This window comes from Falco rusticolus, chromosome 2 (assembly GCF_015220075.1).
Source record: "Falco rusticolus isolate bFalRus1 chromosome 2, bFalRus1.pri, whole genome shotgun sequence".
Lineage (NCBI taxonomy): Eukaryota > Metazoa > Chordata > Aves > Falconiformes > Falconidae > Falco > Falco rusticolus.
Genome location: NC_051188.1, coordinates 28,393,976 through 28,413,640, shown reverse-complemented (window position 1 = coordinate 28,413,640; position 19,665 = coordinate 28,393,976). Strand labels below are relative to the sequence as shown.

Genomic DNA, 19,665 nt, shown 5'->3' with positions numbered 1-19,665 from the left:
TTCCAAACAGCGTCCCTCCAGTGCTGTTGTTAATTAGTTGATAATCTTCTGTAAGGCTTTATGCTTGGGAACACCTCTCCGGGAGAGCCCAAACCACAGTCCTTACTAGTTATAGTAGCAGTTGTGCCATTGATGTGAGTTGGCTTTGGATCAGACCCTAAATGCATATAATATCAAATTATATGGCAACTGTGCATTTTCCATTGAACTCAGCAACAACAAAGCAGCCTCCCACTGTGCATTATCAAGAAAAGTGGGCTCCATAGAATAGTAAGTGAGGAAAAGCCTCCCAACAGCATTTGTGCAATTGTTGGCTGCTCTTGCTGCTACTTTCATTGTAGGAAGTGTTTCCTTAAAATTGCTATGCTGCTGGTGTCGCCCATTCTCCAGTTGGTTCCTGCCAATATTAATAAGCCAGTGACAAAGCTGTGTCAGAAAGTTCCAGCTCTGACTTTATTTACCCTTGAGGGCAGATACAATCTCGGGAGGAGCTTTGAATCCTATTATGGCAATCCATTGCTGCAGTGGCAGGCCGATGAAATAGAGAAACCCACACTTCCTCCTCTGAAAGCGTTATTAATAATGTTTCTGAGGGTTGTTCAGTTATTTTCTAGTTTTTTCCCAAAATTTAAGACCACCTGCCATATGTCCTATTTAATATAAATGCTCTGCTTGGGATGTCTGTCCTTCATGGTGCATAAGAGAGATTACTGTGAATGACTGAAAGGGATTATTTACTGCTGTCTCTGGACCCAAACAAACCCTATGACTCCCAGGTTCACAGGCCAGAGATGCCACAGATTTTCCACCTAAGGTCACCCCAAGAAGTGGCAAGGACTGCTGACTGTGCGTCACTTTGACATGAGTGGAAGCTGCTTAGATCAGACTGCAGTGATGGATACCAGTGCCTTGGTGGGGCCACAGTGTACTATGCTGGACAATGATGCTTTTGACAAACAGGCAGCAATGCATTCATTTCCAATGAAGGCAACCCACACATAACTGGATAATGAGATGTTTCCACGCAGTCCCCACAAAAGATTTGTTTGCTCAGGAAACAAAGACGCGTAACAGGACTTTTAAGTCTATAAATGAGACCATATCTCTCCTCCTCATATTTACAACATGGCTAGCTCTGTCATCTTTGATATCAACACCAAAAGGGCTGTTTGCTCAGAAAACAAGCTCTCATTGTTCAGGAAATTACCATTTAAATTTATTTTATTTTATTAAACCTCTACTGTTTGGCTACCATGGTGTGGGAGCACTGGAACGTATACAAAGCAGCAAGACTGCTGAAGTTTAAATCAGACTCTAATAAGGGAATGTCATGTTTCATTTAAAAGCTTCTCCTCACCTTCCTTTTTTGTGCCGTCAAGTGAAAATAAAACTAGGGTTATAATTACATTGCTGCCTCCGCTCCACATTATCTGTGAGATCTCTCACATTTCTTTCCACACCTTTTCCACTCCTCCCTAGCTTTGCTGCTTGCTTAACAGGCTGTCAGGATCCCAGCACTCCCTTGAATAAGCAGATGACTAGCTGTGGTCCTTGTTCATTATGGGGTGACAAGCTCAAGGAATATATGCCTACAACATGGAAAGTTTCATGCCACAGGGTGTCAGCCTGACTTGGTTGGGTGGAAAATGAGGTGGCCTGAGCTTCCCCACTCTCTCTGGAGCGTGAAATTGGACAGAGACTGACTCTGACAGATGCTCACCCTCTTCAGGATCTTATTGCTGCTCTCAGATCCACCCTGTCACATCGCTGCATTAAGCTCTTACAAACTACTGTCAAGTCTTGCTTCTCCTTAGAGTTCTTGACAAACATTTTTGGCCCAAATCCTTCTTTTTTTATTTTTCCTTAGCCTTTTTTTTTTCTCATTCCTGTATCTTGCACCCTTTCTTCCTGCCTCTTCAGTTTTTGCTTCTTGACACTTTCACCCCTTCTGTTCTCTCTCATACTTCTTAATTCCTTTCTCCTTTAAATCTTCCTTGTGGACAAGCCTGTTGATCCTCAAAGATTTATAGGCTATTTGTTTCCTGACCTGCTTTGAGTTCCTAGTTTCCAGTTTTGGTCCAAACCCCACACTTTGTGGTACCCCATAGCCCCATAGGGCTCCCAGGATGTCAGAGAGGCTCCATGCACCCATTGGCTCCACTTTTGGCTAACGGGGACCCCCGACCGTTGTTTCTTCAGACAGTTATTTTCTGGCTCTGTCTGCTAAATCTGCGGGCCCCAGGCTAAGTGGTGTTGAGTGGTTGCATCTGTGATATGTAGAACTTCTAGAGTAGGTTTATTTTGGAGAAAGCCAGTTGGGGCTGGGTAAAATAGAGCTGGGAGGTGCATTAACTTCAGCAGTGGGGACAAACAGTGGCCCAGAACTTCAGCTCAGTCTGTACCCCTCTTTTGTTTAGTGAGTTGCATTTATATTTGGTCTTCAGGAGGTGGTACAGTCATTACTAGAATTGAACACCAGTCCTGAAGTCAGTAATGTTATATTATTAATAGGTAATAATAAGGTCATTAATCTGAAATGAAACTCCTGGGTCTGAGTTTAGTCTTCTCTTACCACATATGATCATATCATATAGAACCTTACCTAAAAGGTAGATATTTTCTTTCGAAATAGCTGATTGCCTCCTTAAATTGGGAAAGTACATCACTGAGAATGCTACATTCATTATGGGATTTTGCCTTTTGAACATTAAGCTTTGGTTATACAGATTCTGTCACGCTAGAGATGACAGTGCTGCCTCCGAGAGTGGTGGGCCAACATTCTCCTCTGCCTCAGGTGGCTCATTCTTGCCATGTCCCTTGAGCAGCATAAGCTTCCATAGACTTGCATTGCTATACATACTAGGTAAGTGATGCAGCTGGAAGCTAACTTGGCCAGAAAAAAAAAGAATTAAAAAAGAAGAATATTATCTGACTTGATGAGGTGAGCCCCCACCATGCAGCTATATGAACACTAGAGCTAGAACTTTGACACAGTTGGAATGCAGAGCCGGGGGAGTGCCAGAAGACCTCTTCTGAGAAGTCTGGATTTAAGCCAGGTTAAATTGACTCTTTACAGCAGCCTTAAAATTGCCTCTTTTGCTAGCCTTCTCAGGAGACAAGAATGAACCAGCTGCACTTTCACTATCCTTTATCTGACGAAGCCTCTTTCAAACTTTTCATAAAAGTAGGTGGCATTGTTCGGAGTAAAAGAGAAATGTAGTTTAATGGGAAAAATAGTGGCTGAGCCCTTGATAGTTAAAGTGCCAGCCATTGGCACAGGCAGGCGCACACTGGATGCTGTGCATTTGTCTTTAGCCCAGACAGCAGAGAGGAGCACAGAGGTGATGTGACACAACTGTTGTTCGCTGATTCTGAAGCTCTCTGATTGTACAGGTCTCTTCATTTGGAATAGCTGCTCGAATATATCACTGTGACAAGAAGCCATATTCTGCTTAAACTGCTTTAAGCTAGCACATTTAGCAATTTACCACGCTCCAGCTTTTAATAAACATTTATCAGAAATATTTCATGGTGAATTTTGATCAGATACATGCAAACATTCACTCGTGGCATTCAATAGAAGTTTCAGGAGCTTTACCGCTAAAGCCAATCAGTGGCTCTGAGTTCATTTGTAGGCAAACTGATCAAAAGGAAACCATTATTGTTGACTAAATATAAAAGGTTCAGTTTGTAAAAGATCATGGCCCTTTGTAAAGCCCAATAAATGAAAATTATTTTAAAGCCTTTGAACATCTTTTTATTTCATCGTATTTGTATTATCTGTGGCAAGGTGCTCAAGGAAAGCACAAGATTAATCTGACTGATTTATCATTTACTGCTATCATGTTTATTTATTCTACATGGAAGTCCATAGATGTGCCAAACAACATATTAGTTACTGAGTATAGCCCCAATTAGTAGTCTCCTGCTGTGCAGCCAACGGGCTGATCTTCAGGAAACAGTACAATCCAAGAAAGCCTACTGCTTGGTCCAACATGAAGTGTGCAGCAGTTAATGCAGCTCCATAATAGTTGACGCTAATAACGAACCTTGAAGTGGAATGATCCCAGTAAGGACTGATATCCATTACATTTATTTTTATTTAAACAAAAAAGCGTATACTGGACCTGCAATATGTAAAAGGTTGGAATCAAAGTTCAGGCCAGAAGTTACTGGCCAATCCAAAGTTTCTGGAATTAGCATAAATTATAAAATAAATTTAATCTTGCCACAGAATATGCCTTTGATCCCTTCTAACCTGATGTTTTATGATTCTGTGGTTGGTGGAAAAATATCATGGAGCAGATGAAGATTTCACCTTGCAGATCAAAAAAGGACAGAAAGATAAAGTGACACCAGGAAATGGTATCAACAGAAGAACATAAGATATAGGCAAAAGCAGTTTCTGTTTTATTGTCCTTTATCTCCTGCTGTGAATTTTTCCTGCTCTATAATTCCCTCCTGTGCTGTGCTTCACACATAGTATACTGATTTGCTGATTTGTAGTTGTGGCACTTTTACTACCCTTAACATCACCTGTGAGTGTAGCTCACACAGGCACCGCTTTTCAAACAACCACAATTGTGGAAATCGAGTAATTCAGTGGACAAGTATTTGCTTCTTCTTGTTCTCATCATCAAGGAAGTATGGCCGTTGCATGTTGCTTTCACAATTTTGAGTTAGTCTTTCTCACTTATTAGTTGTATTGTGCACAGTGTCTTCTGCCTTGTTTTCCAGGTAATTTCTGAGTTTTATGTTTCTTAATTCCAAAGCATCCTGTATTTGTTTGTTTCTTATGGGCAAACAAATGGAGCTTTAAAAAACATTCACCTGGTGGTGCCAAGCACGAAACTCATCACTTCTCAATTTAAGTGTAACACTCTTTGCAGAAACAAAATACTGCTACCAATGCAGCTGAGGCATGCAAATAAAGAAAATCAGCTTGTAAACATGCAATCAAAACCACTATGGCACATTTTCCTTTTCTCCCTCCTCCTCTCTGTGACTATATCTGTTTTGTATTTAATGTCTTTGCCCATAGAATGAGCATCTCATATTGTTTTCTCCCTCATCACATCCTTGAATAACAAATACAAGTTGTATCAGCATAAACCCTACTTGCTAGCTTTGTTTGTACAACAACAGCTTTTCTAATATACTGTCCATATGCTGACAGACCTCAGAGTGTTAAAATTCTGTTCTTTCGTGTCAAAGGTTTTTTTCTGCGTGCTTTGTGTTAGTGCTACAGCCCTGTGCCTGTGTCTGTAATAGCTGCTTTTTGTTCCTGCTGCGGAGCTGCTAGCACTGGTGCTTACTTTGCTGTCTCCTGTTTCTGGTGAAATCGATGGTTTCAGGTCTTCTTTGATCTGCATTAATTACAGAGGGGCATGAAAGCAATGTTAATTGCTTAGCTTCTGACTTCAGTTCTTGTCCTCAGAAATACATTTCTCCTCCCATATTGACTCTGTGGATGCAAACACATGGGTTTTATCCACTGATGGGCTGTGCCCTTGCCAGTTGTCTGTGACCAGACTTTGAGCAGCAACTCGTTCTGCTCAGTCGGGTGCTGACTGATGCAAAAGCAAGCTCCTTGCTTCAGAATTGCTTCCTGTTGGGTGTGAAACCTGAGCAAATAATTCTCTTTCCAAAGAGAAAGCTTGTATTGTTTTCTGGATGTTTATCCCCCACTGTGTAGGTATTAATCTTTCTATTATGGGCAATATTAATAATTGACAGAGGGGAGGAAATACAAACACTTTTAATCTGAGCTTCATACATTTATTTAACAACAACGTATTCATTTTTAATGGCATTATGGATTTTTTAAGTAGGGGGAAAAAAGTGCATTCTCTCACTGGGGTGTGATTGAGGTCTTACATTCCTACATGGGAGAAAAAGTTCAGACCTGACCTTGAGGCATTTAAACGCAATCTTAAATAGTTGTGATAATATTGAAACCTACTAATTCTTGTAAAAGTATCTTCAAAGGAAACTGTGATAGGGTGCAATCACTGGAATGTATTTATTATAGGTCTCTGAATTGCTACCTAAACCCATAACAAGCAAGATAGCACCTCAGACAACCTTTATTAAGTGCCCCATTTTTGGAGGGGCGGGTCATAGACTCTACCACCATTTACTAGATTTAGTGGCTTTTGGGGGATTGTACTAACAAAAATCTCCAAGCTAACTCCCAAAGCCAAACACAATGCCAGAGTCTTCTGTATTGTAGAGTCTACCTTGCTACTCAGAAACAGCCAGTTCTGTATCTCTAAATGCCTCAAAAACAGTTCAAAATACAGGCCGTAGAAAGTTTCTCCTATCAATCAGGCTTCAACCTCCCCTTCTTGCACTAAATGCTCTTCAGCTCAAACTGTTTCACTTAAGTCTTCTTCACTGGCACCGAGCAGTCCCCATCCACAGCTCTTGGTACTGGTGCTGGTGTTCGTGAAGCTGCATAGCGAACTGAGACAGGGAGCTGGTCTGTCTGAAAGAACAAGGGAGGAGGGAAAAAAATACAGGTCGTTGGATTCCCTGTATTTGCTCTTCGTGTGGCAGATACAAGTCACTGGAGGTGGAGGAGAGGAGCTGCCCATTGGCTTAAACGACATTGTTTTAGGTTGTCTAACCCCAGACTCAGGGTGAAGCCCTTCAAGGATAGCACAGTTTGCATTGGCCATGTTAGAAGACAAATCCCAGATCTGGGCTCGCTAAAATGGCCTTCAACAGAGCTTCTGCAGTTGTGGAGACCTAGTCAAACTGTGCTTGATGGCAGGTCAGCTGGAGGTCACTGTCATACAATGCTCACCATCAGCAATTGTCTCTAAAAGGGTCATAAAGTCATGTTTAACATCTTTCTAGCTGAGAAGACTCCTTATCATTGTCTTCCAAGATGACAGTAGAGAAGTTAAACCTTGAATCTTGCATCTTGGCTGATTTGTTCATAAACCAGATGTAAATTCATTTGCCTGCCTCCATCATGACATGAGAGGCATAGCAAGCAGAAGTGGCTGGGGGCTTTCTGAGGAAACACACAACCATTTTGTCAGAATCAGATGTGAGAAGCTCTGCCTCAGGTCTCTGGTCTGAAGCAGTTGATTTTAGGACATCAGTTGCAACCTTCTAACCAAGACAGAAGCTCTAACTGACCAGTCTGCTGCCTACTTGTCCCAGTTCCAGCAACTATGGCACTACTCTAGGGAAAGAGTGTTTAGGGGTTTGGTGTTGGCATTTCATGATTTTTCAGGAAACAATACTGAGATAATTCTAAAGGAGAACAGGAAGTATTTTTGAAATCCCAGGATTTTTTGAGGATGGGAAAACACGTTTCCAGATCAGCCCAATCCTGAACAGCCAAAAGCCTAAGGAGGGACAGGAATTTTAGATGCTGTGAGGGGTGTATGTGATGATAAGTGATAACATGCACACACTGATTTTATTTTCCCCCTCTTTGATTGTCTTTGGCCAAGAGATATAACAATAGAGTCTATTGCATGCTTTGGCATGGAAATATGTGGGCAGAAGCTGAAGTTGCCTGCAGCTGACTATGGGTGGTAGCTTTTGTTTATTTTGTGGTGGTTCTCTTAGACAAAGTACCTCGGGGATCAGGGGCTTTCCCAGCTGGAGGTAGACTGTCAGGGCCAAGGTGGGAATTATTCCACACCAGCATGCGATAGAGATGCTGCCGTCTCATCTTCACAAGGCCTGTTTCTGCCAAGCTTTACTCCTACAAGTAAGCCTTCCTTGGGTTAATTGTCTCATTGGATTTCAGTGGATAGGAAGAACATTTTCAGTGAGAGCAGGCTGAGGCGAGGTCTCGTGCCTTCACTCTGGTTTGGCCAGATGCAGAATAGCAGCATGGCTTCAGGATCTGTAGAGCTGCTCTAGTGCCAGGTTGTGTTTGAGTTTAACATGCCTTCTTTCATGCAGCACATTAACTCAAAGGCCTGCAAGAAGATAGAGCTGAAGCACGTTACTTCAGTAACGTGGCTGTAAGGTCTTCCAGATCAGAGCAGATAGTAGCCTGCTCAGCTCATAACACAAGTAGTGGAGCTCAGGGGTATGCCTTCCTGTCTGTTAGATGTGCCCTAAACATCTCTCTCTGTTGCAAGACTGGACAAGATTGCACCTAATACCATTGCCTTGGAAGATATGTGCCCCTGCAGGGACAAAATACTCTTACTCAGCCAGGTGAGATCCCACAGAGAATCTCCCAGAGCTCAAAGGCAGAAACGCTGTCCCCCTAAACTCCACCACTCCCTACCGCAACTGTCCCTGCCTAAGCAGGATTATCAGTATAGTTTACAAACCAAGATAAAGAACAAACTGAGGCACCTTCTGAATTAGTGGAGAGCTCGCTAGCAATAGAGAACTAGGTGTAAAGTCCTGCCATTGTTCCAGGGAAGGATGATTTTGTGCAGTTCTAGTTTTGCTTAAGGAAAGATATCAAAGGAAGGAGTGCAAGGAAGAAGAGGTATTGTAAGCATGAACGCTTGCATTTCCCTTCACCCAGAACACTGAAATCTGTAGGAGTCTTGTGCATGTATCTGGCAGCAAAATTGGGTCTCATCATCATTTGTGCCTTCTCTGGTGGTTTTTGTGTGTGTGTGTGTGTGTATGTGTGTGTGTTTTTTTCTTGGGGTTTTTTTGAGGGTGTGTGTGTGTGGTTTTTTTCATTTTGAACTCCTCCAGTCATTTCAAGCTTTTGAACAGATGTGGTGGCACAATGGCTTTCCCTGACTCCTGCCACTGCCATGATCCCTCTGATAATTCTGTCTCCTGAACCCCATCTGGACCCCCAGCCCAAAGTTTAAATACGGCATTGACTGGAGTCTTTTCAGCTGCATTTGTTGGGGCTTTTTCTGCTTTGGAGTCATGTTAAAGCTGATATATAGCTCAATCTACACTGCCCACAAAAGGTAATTGTTCGATTTTATTTTTATAGTGCTTCAATTTACAGCAGGTAGTTAGATTTTGTATAGGCTTATGCATTTCAGATGGCAAAGCCCTATCATTTTAGTGCAAAGGTTTCATATAGCCACCTGCAGACTGTATTTTAAAAAGCCTGGCAATTTTGTGTTCTGGGTTCTGGGACAACTTTGTTACACCTGTGGTTCAGTATGATGTGGGATTAATTATAACCTATAGGCAACTCTGCAGCTTTTGTCTTTGCCTCTGAAAGGAATGCTTTAGGGGTGCCAAGCACATTAAGGGGGGAAAACATTCTCTATATTATTACTTTGCCATTTTTTCAGCAATAGACCGGCCATTGCTAGATTGTGATGGTTCTGAAGCTTCAGGAACTGCATGTGAATTTTTCCTTGTGATAGGCTATTTCATCTCGAAAAATTGCATTCCTGGGGTCCCAGGTATACTATGAGCTTTAGAGACTAGCCTGTGGACACCACCACATGCCACACTTAATTATTTCCCCCAGAGCAGATAAACCTTATGACACTAAAAGGAAAGAAGATGCTAGCTGTAGTGGAAGACTTGGATGACAACCATCTAGATTAGATGGCAAACCAGCAGAAGGCAAAGCAGTCTGGCTTTCACAGGAGACTTCACAATGTTGCTTAATTTAACAATACTCCATGAAATAATAAATACTAGAATGAGAGCCTGTGGGGTGTTTCGTGGTATCTTCCCCATGCCAGTCTTATGTCTTTGTTTAGTGGCTCACTTCAACTTACGCAAGAGCAAACAGTTTTCTGTTCTGATGCTGTGCGTGAATTTAATCCGATATTCTCTCACCAGTAATGGCCAGTGCATCTGAAAACAGTTCTGGATGCTCCATATTGGTGCTAATGGGAAGATCACTTTCAAAACTGTGTCAGTTGGGAACATACATGTGATAAAAAATGCCTTGTGCTTTTCCTTCCCATACCTTGGTTGCTGCTGAAATGTTAAGCATAAATAATTTTGTCAGTGCTAACGATTGCTCTTGCCTTTGTGTCACTACTAAATTCAATAACCAAAAGCTCTAGTGTGGAATTTGTGGGCATCCTGCTGTTAATCTTTTGCCACAGTAAAAGCAAGGTGACAATCTTTGATCTCAGGTTCTTTTAGCCACTTTCCGATGCATGACAAAATGTTACCTCCCAACCCATGACTACTCATTTTCATAACAGTCTGGAGTGAGGGGCCTGGTCAAAAGCTTTTGCAAATTTAAATTTGGTGGTAAGCTTTTGCAAGTTTAAAATTGGCCTTTGGTGGTTACTAAGGGATAGGATGTTTCAGCTCTCCATGTGAAATGTGTGAAATGCAGTAGTATTTGAAGGCCAAGCTTTCTTACCAGCAAGGTACAGCTACAGAGGGAGGATTCATCTCAGCTGCCCTCATCTGTCTGCACGCCAGCTGTCTAATCGAAGTTAGTTATCTGCGCTATGTCTTTAGTCACTGAAGAGGGCAAGAAGTACCTCCAAAGGGTAATTAATTTCATAAAAAAAAGGTGTGTTTAAAGGTTTCATTTGCTGAGATGCCAACTTCAATGGCAAATCTGGCTTAAGTAGCTTCCACTCCTAAATATCCAGTTTCCCTCCCTTTGGATGCGCTGGTACAGCTGTTGCTGGAACCATGCTAGAAGAGGAGAACTGAATAGATTTAGCTTATTTTTAACGTCACAAGAGACTTATGGAAGTCCAGGACAGGCAGCTGAGCTGATTTAATGGCTTATTAACACTAAAAGGTGAAGGTCTGGATCATTTTCCCTTCTTCTCTCTGACAGGATGGTCTGGTCCTCCCTTACATGCACAGCCATGTGTTTCCATCCTCTCTCTGTGTCAGCACGATGCTCCTCTACTTGCATGATGAACTTGTCAGAGAAATAATTGAACAGAAAATGGGGACTACCAAGCACAATGATTTTTTTTTTAGCTGCTTGTGTCTTTGACTGCTGTTGCACCTACCAGAATGATAGCAGTGGTGGTGAGGGAAGAAGGTGTGGAGGAGGGTGGGCCAGACCACTTGGTACTAGTGCATATTTCCATGGATGCAAAACGACTCATGATAGCAGACACTACAGAGTCACTGGGCAAGAGGTAAGGTTATGTCATGCTTTAAAGCAGGTTGCCCAAGATGGTGTCCAGATATTCAAAATCTGATGGGACACGGTCCTGGGCAACTTGGTCAAGCTGACCCTGACTGAGCAGAGAGTTTGATCTAAATGATCTGAAGAGGCCTCTTCCAGTCCCGATAATACTGTGATTCCGTGATTAGGGACTGTCCCCCACAAAGCCTCTTTTTATGCGTGTCAGCTCAGTGGTAGGCTTGAAAGCCTGGTCCCATAAACAGCTGTAATGGCACAACTAAGAACTGCTAAACTGAACCATGAGAGTGTGAAACCTTGACTGAAGGTGGTAGAGAATGGAAATTTTATAAAACATTTTTGCTGCTGCAGTCAGCATCTTGCTGAGGAACCTTTATATAGCTTGGAGCAATTTTGTTCACTCCAGGCACCTATTTCACTTTACTGATTGTAGGGGGAGACTTGATGAGTAGTTCAGACTAAATGGCTAACTTTCAGATGTCCAAAGTTTGGCAAGGTGAGCATTACTGTAAGCTGCTACCTCTCCGTGCTGCTTGAGGCCCAGAATGCAGCACTTGTGAAGGGTTGGCTGGTATAGCCTCAGAGGGCTCAGGGAAAGCCTTTCATAGTATGGTTAAATCATTTCACTCCTGGGCCCGTTTTTTTGATGTTAATGTTATGCTTGCAAACCTCAGCTGATCACTGAACTTCCCTGATTTCCTGTCTCTAACTGATTTAAGTGGGGACTCCATTAGGACATCTTAAATGATGTGGTAATTTGGTATGCTCAGAGCCTCTTCACTTATTTAAAAAGAATTAAGGCATTGGGTGAGTCATCCATTATTTATTGATAGCACTTAAGAAAGCACTGTAGTAGATGCTGTTGCAAACAGACATACCATGTGATTCAGAAATTAAAGTCTGGATGGCACTTTCTAAAGATTGTTTCAAAAGTTATTTCAAAAGGAAGAGTTTCCAAGCTTTGACAACTTTGAAAGGATTGCTTTGAAAGCTCCTTCTAATTTGCATGAATGGCACCATTTCCAGGTGGCACCAAAAAAACCATAAATTCCTCTGTATCCTCAGATGCCCAGATGTTTTACATACTTCTTGAATGAGGAAGGCCAGAAGGTAGCTAACCTACCTTCCACATAACCTGCCTTTCGTTAGGTCTTTAGGGATGAACTGTATCCCTACATCACTGTCTGGGAGAGAACAGGGCCTGGAGCCTAACTTCTCCACACCACCTTTATGACTTGCTGATCTGCAGGATATTTCCAAAAAGCTGAACCTCCTTAGAGAGGCTGCAAATGTGATGAGTCACAGTAAAGGAGGAATTCAAGAAGAGGTACCCTTCCCTTCTCTATCTGTAGAGACATCAACCACAATTTCTCTCGCATTCCTGACAAACCAGAGACGTATTAGAATTTGACCCATGTGTTGCTGTCTAATGACATAAACCCACGCACAAATTTCCTTTCTTACGCTCAGTATATCTAATACCAGAGGTGGAATGTGTCATATATCTATGAGGTGGAGTCAAACTGATAACCAATGTCTCTAGAAAAAGTGTAAGTAAGTTACAACAATATAGGGCTAAAATATTAGGGTTGAGACTTATGATCCCAGCTTCGAACGCTCACAGAATAGTGATTGTGTCTGAAATAGCTGTCTAGACAGCCTTTATACTCAAGGGGAAGAAGCGGGCACTTGTGGGCTGTGATTCATTTGGCCAATTTCACTTGTCTTGCTTTGGTGCAGAAACTTCTCTCTCAGCTGACTAAAAGGAAGACTAAGTGAGCAGGTCAGATGAGGGCATCCACGTGGAGGTAAGATGAGTCCTCTCTTAGTGTGTACCCACCATAGCACACATGTGTGTGTAGTCAGCCTTTCTGCGTGTGTGGGAAAAGTCAGTCTCTTCTGTAGAAATCAGACTGCTGCAACCCAGTAAACTTAATAAAAACTTGAATTCAGCTGGCTTTCAGGAAATGAGAAAATCACTGTGTGGCTGGAGGAAGAACAGGAAGGAGGAGGCTTTACTGGTTTAAAAGCATCAAGACAAATATAAAACTGCTGGCCTGTTCTTCAGACTCCTGGAAAATAGGTCCAGTATGTTGTTCCCATGAGCATTTCACTAAAAAATGCAGACCCCTTGCCAGGTGAGATACTTGCTGTTAAGATTATGTACAATGTGGAGCCATTCAAACTCATATTCCTCTCTGCTATCATATACATATGTTGCAACACTTTCCACTTTTTCTACGTATCTTACCAATGTGCAGAAGGGTCAGCAGGCACAGCCTTGAGCCAACTGAAGATTCTCCATCTGTACTTGGAAACTGCGAAACTGTCATGTCTCTGTACATAATTAGTCCAACGCTGTGCCTGACTAATAGGACTACATAGCTTCCAGATTATATCTGACTGGCTCGGGGAGTTGGAGACATCAGAAATGTAGTCATCTACTCCGCTGGACTGAGAAGTGTGTTTGTGATATCAAACACAATGTTTTTTTCTGTTGAGTGTTGTGTAAAAGAATGAAATGAAAATGATCATTACTGTGATGAGGTCCACTTTCTCTGTAATTGGACATGGACCAGTGCTAACATCCTGTATTTGCTCTTTAAAGGAGATTTGAACTTTTCTACTGTGTTCTTTTCTGCTGTAAATATCACTGTATCTATTTCCTGCAGACAGTCTGTTGTTATGCTGCATTGGTATCTGAGTAAAACTGAAAACCTGCAATAAATAGGAAATCAGAGGAGATATACTCAAGGTAGCTTTTTAGTTTCTGTGGGATTTTGAAGAACCAGTTGTTTTGCACCAGCTCTGGAAGGGTTGTAGTTTGTCTTAATACATAGCAGTATAAAAACCAACCAACCTCAGAAAATATCTGGTTTCCATTGGAAAAAAATAATAATAATCAAGTAACTGTTGTGGTTTTTTTTAATACCAGTCTTTTGTGCTTTCTCAAAACCTGGATCTTTTCAGGCAAGGCGTTCTGCCTTCAGCCACTCATAACTAACAAAAGAATATGTTTAACTACTCTCCGTGTATTTTTACTATTGCTGCTGGAAGCCCAGAGGGTCCTTATCACATGACTGTTCCCATGGCAGAGGAGTCGGTGACCAAAAAAAACCCCAGTTGCAGACTCCCGTGCAGAGTTCCTTGGACCTTTCTGAAGCTTTGCCTATATGAACCATTTAAAAATGATGAATCAGCAAATTCTGTAGAAAAGAGTAGTTTAGTGGATTTTTCCTATCACCTTTTTTTCTGCTGAAGTTACTGCCAGTGCTCCTGTTTATATAAATGGAATCAAGGTTTCATCTGTTCCGGTGATGGTAATATTGTGCCTATAGTTTTGCAATGTGTAAACTTTCTATGAGAAATGGTAGTGTGAGAAATCTAATTTTCTTCTCCCATCATTAGCCTGTGTAGGAAAACAACCCATAAGCACTGTGGACTGTGGTACAGCAGGTTAACAAAATAATTTGCATTTTATCAAAGACTAATGAAGTGTTCTTAAAAATGTTCCAAGCCTGTCAGTACCTACTGATGTAATTTTGTTAATTTATGATAAAACATTAGATCCCGGACACCCTGCTTATGCACATTTTCAGTGACTTCTTATGGAGTGGGAAGAGAATTGCAGGCTGCTAGGAAGCAAAGTAGGTAGACTCCAAGCTGACATGGTCAGACTGCATCAGCCTCTTTGGAGCTGAAGGAATTGGGATTTCTGAGGAATCACTGAGGAGAAGCTCCTGTTTTCATTGGTAAATAGCAACATAATCCAAGTGCTACAGTTCAGTCCTCAGATGACAAATGACACTAGAAACGCACCTGTCCACAACAACCATCCAAATGGCTTGGAAAGCCTCAGCTCCCATGGCTGCCACGGGAAAAGCTGTGCTTTGTACTTGTCCTTTTCTTTAAGAGGAAAGCACTCACTGTGAGTGGCAAAGCAATGGTTGTATGGGCCAAAGTGTCCTGATGAACAAGGGACCCTGGGCAAGAGGGACAAGTTTTGTCTCAGGCGACTTCAGCTCCCTGGAGGTCAAACATCTACCCTAAAGCTGTGGTTCCTTGAATATTTCTCTTGGCAGCAGCGCTGCTTTAAATCAGTTCCTGCTCTGGCTCCTCATTCCTGCTCCCATGTTTCCCCTTTTGATGGGTCAATATTGCTTTTCATGTGGCTATACATTGAAATGCATTAACCTAATCTGAGGGCAGGGGGAAACAACCATACAGAACAACCTTTATGTTTCTATTTTTCCCATCCGTTGTTTTTCAGCTGGGCTAGTTCTGTCATCTGATTCACAGAATATCCTCTCAGAAAGCTGGGACAACATCTGTGAGGAGCAATGAAGTCTGTGGAGAAAAGAGGGGAGATGGGAATGTTGTGTGCTGCCAGTGTCAAAGCTGTGAACTGATGTTTAAGATACGTATCTCACTGCCTGGGATGAATCACATTTCAGAAGTGCCTTTCTCTATCTGTTGACCATACACGCAAGCCAAGCCACTAACTTAAAGAAAGCCATTCAGGTGCCAAAACATGGGTGCCTACCCATCGTGTGCTTTAGGGTGTTCTTGGCACCTGGCTGACACGAGGGAGGGTAAGTCCTGTGTCACAGCTGCCAGGCCTGTGCAGCTATCTTGACTCTGGAAAGATGTCTGAGAGTACTGGATGTGTGTGTTTGGGCACCTGAATTGCTTTGCACCTTCAGCTTCAGACAGCTACAGCTGACTTCAGTGAACAAAGTGGGTGAAGATCTCTTGTCGGTGTATACATGCAAAGACCACACAGACGGAGCTCCTCTCCCAGCTTTTCTCACCAAGTCTGGAGCAGTGCACAGGAGGTCTCATTCCATCTGTCTTCTAGTGAGTGATGGGGAGCAGAAGGGTGACTGATAGTCCACTCCTATTTTTCGTTCTAGTGCCTGGAAAAAAAGGGGAAATAGCTTAAATTATCCTTGAATGACTTTACTTTTTTAGTGGCCATGCAATGAAATAAAGGAACAACTTGCAAGGGGGACATAGACTCCAAAAGACAGTGCTGAGGAGGATTCATGACCTTGCAGCTCTCTTCTCTTTGCTAACCTTGGTATGGACGTAATCTGTGGTGGTGTGAGCATGTGCCCATGCCTTCCAGCAGCATCCCCCAGAAAGAGCAAGTGTTCTACTTGTGTGCATGGGAAGCAATTTGCTACTGCCCTGAACTTGCAGTAAAGCATCTTATGTTACTGACCAGTAAGCTTGAAGGCTTCATCTGTTCCCATTCTTGGCTGTCTACCAGCCCCATAAAGAGAGGGGATATCTTTTATTCTGCGCCTACATAAGCCACAGGAGGTAAATAAGGAGTGGGGGAGCTTCTTACTCCCTTGCAAGAGCGTGTGGTCCAAGCTGTAGTCTCAGCCCATGCACATACATTTTAATTCTTTTGTAAAAGGTTGTTTTTAGTAATGAACTTTCTCAGAAATTTCCCTCTTGCTTTACAGTGTATCCATGGAAGGCCCGTATGATTAAAATCCTTGGGCATGCCATGGAAGATGGGACCTGCTTTAATTAAAATGTGGTGTTCGCTGACCATTAAATAAAGATGAAATAAATCGTCCCATTTCCTGTCTCCGAGGCTGGTTGTTTGAACATATTACTCATCTGGGGAAGAGTGCATTGTGTTGCCAAGGCTGAAAGCACACACATTTATCATTAGTAACAGCACAGGGATGAGTTGCTTTCCCGTAGCCTTGTCTTTTGTTCAGGAGATTAAGTTGTTTTCCACATGCAAATTCAATGTTACGGAACAATTCCATATTCAGTCATTTGGGAGCTGAATATGGTTTTCCCTCCTGTAGAAGTGTAGGGTTTTCCTATCTTGAGCAGTATGCTTTTGAGATTTTACAGTTATTATTTACTACTGAAATGGTGTATCAGGCTTTAAATATAGCGAGGGGCAAGGTCTTTTCACTGTGTAAGTAGACACATGCTATCTTTGCTCTTTTCCATTGGATCTATTTTATTTTCCAGTGAGAATATTTCATCTGCAGGGGTTGTGGGGACTCAGGCACCTTTTATCCAAAATTTGGCAGTGCCTCAAACCCCACATCAAATCCATTTGGGATTTAGAGCTGTGGAATCTGCTTAACCTCCTCTGATTCTTGCCCCTACTGCAAAGTTGAGTCTCTTCATTTGGGTGTCAAATATGGATTTAAATGCATGATGTTATTAACACTTTTGCTTCTAATGGTGGTAGGTTTGTTGACTTCAATGACAGGTTGGAGAGATGGGATGAAGGACTGCCCTGTCTGGTAAGATGCCTTGATGGAGGCTTTGCTTTGTTTAGGGCCTAAAGAGATTCCATGGAGACTTCTTAAAAGTGAGGCATGGGCAGATTCACGCAAAAAGGAGTTAGAAGAGCTTCACTATTGTCTTTAGGTGTTTGGGTTGGAACTTGCCACCTGACTTTCAGCTGGAACTCCTCCAGAATTCAGGCTCCAAAGACATTGGTGGGTATGGTCCGTGTTCCCTTACCAGCCATGCCACTGCGAATCCACGGCAGCAGGAGGTCATTTTTAGGCTCACATCCCCAAAGATGCCCCTGGAGACCATGCTGCCTTTCCCTCAGCTGCTGCAGAGAAGAGGGCTTCCAGATTCTAGGTGCCTGTGCCCATCCACTATGGGTTCCCTGCTCCTGCAAATTAATTGATAACAGGGCAGCAACTTATTAGTGCTCCCAGGGCACTTCCCAGCTTTCCTGGTTTCTCTGTGGAAGAGGAGAGAGCAGTCTTTTTGAGGCACAGGTAATTTTATTCCCAGTCTCATCGAGGACAGTACAAACTGCCGGTGACACAAGCAAGGAAACCTGCCTTCAAAGGGAGGAGGGAAGGCAGTGGCTGCCTCGTGTCCGAATGGCCTCCTGCAAGTTAGCGCACCACTGGACGATGAATGTTACATTTATTCCCCAGGAACAAAGGATCTGAATTCTTAGTGCTTATGGGGAAAAGGTTGGAGGCAGCTCCAGGGCACTGTGTGAAAGGAAATAAAAAAGCAGTTGTAAATCATTACAACCCATGGGGAGAAGAAAAAAAAAAAAAAAAAAGCAGCCCATTGTCTTTTATTACAGTGCTAAATCAATGAGAAAGGAGGTGTGTGATTTATCAAGGTAAAATCCACATCACTTACAACACCCGGATTTGCTTTCATTAGAGTGTCAGTTTTCTGATCAAATGATTTTGCTTTCATTAATTAGGCTTTATGCAAATGCAGCCCCCAAAAGCGCTAGTTCCTGCTCACAAGTAAGAAAACCCATCTGCACGGAAGCGGTGCGGTTGTGTAACTCTCCTTCTCAAGGTGAACACAATTAAATGTAAAAACCCTAACAAACCCAACCCAAGGCCTCCAAATCTCTTTATGTAGCCACAGCGATAACTAATAATTCTCTGACTGGCTTTTATCCCTGTTGTTGAATGCCAGCACTAAGGCAAACACAAGCGTAAACTGATTGCAAACAGCAAAAAGAAAGTTGAACTAAGATATTCAGAAAAAGCTTTCTTCAGGATTAGGTGATGAGCAATCCCAAGCATGGAAAGAACATAGGTTTAAAATATTTTAACCTCAGCTGCATAATCAATATTCCCTTTTCATATGTCTATACTGTTTTATTGTACTTTCTGTTTTCATTAATCCCTGATTCTCCATAATGCTGTGGAACAGCTTCTGCAGACATTCACACATTCGTAAGGAAGATTGCCTCAGTGATTCCACCTGTGTGGAACGAAGGCAAGAGGGGGAATGTGTGGGCAGCAATGAGAATCTCTTTGTAGCTGAGTAGATTTTTCAGGCAGAGACAAGAAAGATTTTATGGAAGCTATCGTGTTATTGCTTGGTTATGAAACATCCTGAAATTCAATATTGGTATAATACAATATAATTATTTTTTAAGTGTTTGCAAAATGAGAGGGGACAGGTCCTGTGGATCAGCTCATAGACACGGCAGTGCCAGGTATGTTTGTCTCCTCTGCTCAGACGGTCTGGGCTGCTTCTGCGGTGGGCACGCTCCAGCAGCTTCCCCAGGTGACATTTATGAGAAGCGATGTGCTCGTGACAGCTGCAGTGTTACTGTTCTGGTGCAGAGAGACAAGAATCACTCTTTGGGGGTGATCTTCCCTTTTCACTTTTAATCTATGTTTATGAGGAGCTCTGGCTTCCTTTTCATGCTCACGGATAAATAGACCTCGAAATCAAAAGACACGGCTCCTTCTTTCTGTTCCGTGCTGCTCACCCCTTAAGCGGTGCAAATGTACCTGGTGGTAGACACGTATGGAGAGGACATGGGCTGGGCGGTTGGTGGCTGGAGAAGGGACAGCTCGACTGCACCCCAGAGGTAACCCAGCAGGTACTGAACTGTGACATGGAGTCTAGAGAAGTATTAAGGCTTCAAGGCTTCCTGGGGGTCCATTCAGAGCTTTGCTGAGGAGACCGCAACCAGTGGAAGATCCAAAGGTTTGTGGGGAAAGGGTACCAGAAAGTTTTTGGAGCCAAGAGGGAGATGGATTAAACCTCTTCAAGAGCTGGGTATATTCTTTTTCATTAAGAACCATTGACTGTTGAGGTCCTGGGAGCATGGTTATGATGCAGGAACT

The 19,665-nt window shown here is 42.6% G+C and overlaps 1 protein-coding gene across 1 annotated transcript in view; it reads left to right on the top strand.

Moving 5' to 3' along the window:
* LHFPL6 (LHFPL tetraspan subfamily member 6) overlaps nt 1–19,665 on the top strand; it is a 144,897-nt gene that overhangs the window by 58,734 nt on the left and 66,498 nt on the right. The window lies entirely within an intron of this gene.